This window comes from Palaemon carinicauda, chromosome 36 (assembly GCF_036898095.1).
Source record: "Palaemon carinicauda isolate YSFRI2023 chromosome 36, ASM3689809v2, whole genome shotgun sequence".
Lineage (NCBI taxonomy): Eukaryota > Metazoa > Arthropoda > Malacostraca > Decapoda > Palaemonidae > Palaemon > Palaemon carinicauda.
The window spans coordinates 14,657,848-14,660,347 of NC_090760.1; positions in this window are offsets into that span (position 1 = coordinate 14,657,848).

Below are 2,500 nucleotides of genomic sequence, written 5' to 3' on the forward strand. Positions count from 1 at the left end.
TGTATTTATTTTCCTTTCCGGTGAGGGGGAGAGGGAAATAGTCATACTTTGGTAAGATGGGGTTGCATGTTTGTGTGTGTGCATATGTATCTAAATATTTAGCTGTATATTTTTGACGGGTCGCGTACACTTATATAAAAAATGTAAATGAGAAGTTACTGAAAATGGGGTAACTCACGGAATGACATGAGTTTTTATAGTTTGTATGTGACATATCTGTTTTTGACGTTGTTTAATAGTTTATCTATGACGTATCTATTTTGACAATGTTACTGTTTTTAGAATGATTCATTGTTAATTTGTTATCATTTATTTATTTCCCTATTTCCTTTCCTCACTGGGATATGTTTCCCTATTGGAGCCCTTGGGCTTATAGCATCTTGCTTTTCCAACTAGGGTTGTAGCTTGGATAATAATAATAATAATAATAATAATAATAATAATAATAATAATAGTGAATGATTGGATGAAGCTGTGATAATAAGATAAACAAAAATTGATCTGATAAAGTTAAGTAAATGGTCTGATAGTAAGAAGTCTTCACAAACTTCAAACTTAATCACTAAGAAGGAAAATGTTTTTTTTCCCCAAGAATTGTGAGATCGGTCTATCCTGAAGAATATCTTAAAAATTATTCCCGTCCACATTGTTTTGAGTTGTTCGCCTGTCTGGTCTTCAGCTGCTTGTTTTCCTCTAAGTTTGTTGGACAGGAACTTACGATCTATTAAATTTCCTATTCCTGATCTAGATATTAATCTCTGGCACCGGATTTTAATTAATTCATTATGCATGTTGCATAACATTTTCCATAATTCTGACCATCCTTTACATTCAGATCTTCCTGGACAATTCCATCCTGTTCGTAATCCTAGGTATGCAGTTAACTATAGTCATGCCTTCTTCATCATTAGGCTCAATATTACAAAGTATTCTAGAAGTTTTATTCCAGCTGTGACCTGGTTGTGGAATGATGTTCTTAATCAGACAGATGAATTGTTGGGGCTAAACCAGCAGATAATGTATTGTTGAGTAGACTTACAAAAGTCTCTTTTAATAGTTTGTATAAAGAATCTGTTTTGGTGTTGTTACTATTCTTAGAATATTTTTTGTTCATTGTTCATTACTTCTCTTGTAGTTTGTCTATTTCCTTGTTTCCTTTCCTCACTGGGTTATTTTTCAAATGTTTAGGCCCCTGGGCTTATCGCATTCTAATTTCCCAACTATGGGTGTAGCTTTGCTAACAATATATAATTATAACAATAACAATAATACTTGGTCTCTCCAGGTCTCTGGTATAGGTTATAGGGAATATTCATACCCTGGTGAGAGGGGGTACCTTAACAGGTACACTCGGAAACCACAATCTCCCACAAATTACCAAAAACTGCCGTGTTGTTGTTAGGAAAGGGGTAAGTGTTGGGAAGGGTTGAATCGGTGTGCATATCTAAATATATAGCCGCCATTTGACAGGTTACGTACATTATTATGCATATATGTTATGTGTATGTGTTTATTTACCTATTTATTTAAACCCCAAAAGTGATCTCACCCGTAAAATCTCTTCAAATACCAAAACAATAACAGTAATGTGAACTAAAATCTCGTTGCCAACCAGAATTGCCAAGTTTTTTAAATGAGAAAAGGCCAACTTTAAATCAACTACAGCTTTTAAAGGCTAATCCATTGGTAAAAAAAGGCCAAAAATATAGAATTTAAGGCCAAACCTTTTTTCATGATGTTGCTAAAGGCCAAGTAATTTCAAAAGGGCCAAATTTGAGGCTCTTGGTCTGAAAAAAGGGCAACCTGGCAACTCTATTGCCAACCAAGATACAAACATCTCGAGTGTGGTTGGCCAAGAGTAAAATGTGTATGAATGAATTTTCAAGCTACATTCAACGTTAATTACCTCTTGATTCTTTTCTAACTCGAAACACATGTCCGAGAGAGGATCAGAGACATTACACGTCTGGCAACATTGCACCTGAGAATTCTTAATTTCCTTTTTTATCTGGCAACATTTCACGAGAGGAAATACCCGCGTAACCGATGACATCTGGGAAGGCATTTTCTAGTTACAGTTAATGTAACATCAGTTTAAGGCGACGCTTAATCTTAATAAGAAGGAAAATGTGAGCATGAAAGAAGGTAAAAGAAGATAATAGGGAAAATTAACTCGATAATGACTCCCGTCATATGATAAACTGGGAAACTAACAAGGCGAGACGTAGACCCATGTGGCTTAAGGTTTGACAAAGTGGTTTGCGTTAAATAGAGACTAGAGTTGAAAATATAATAATAATAATAATAATAATAATAATAATAATAATAATAATAATAATAATAATCATCTTTATTTCAGCAAAAGCCATATACAGAGTTACAATAAAGGTACCAGTGATCTTACACTTTTGAGATCGGTAAAAAAAAAGAGGAGATATGCAATAATAACAGTGATATATTATAAACATCAATTAGCAGGTTGACCACAGAGTTCTAAGGT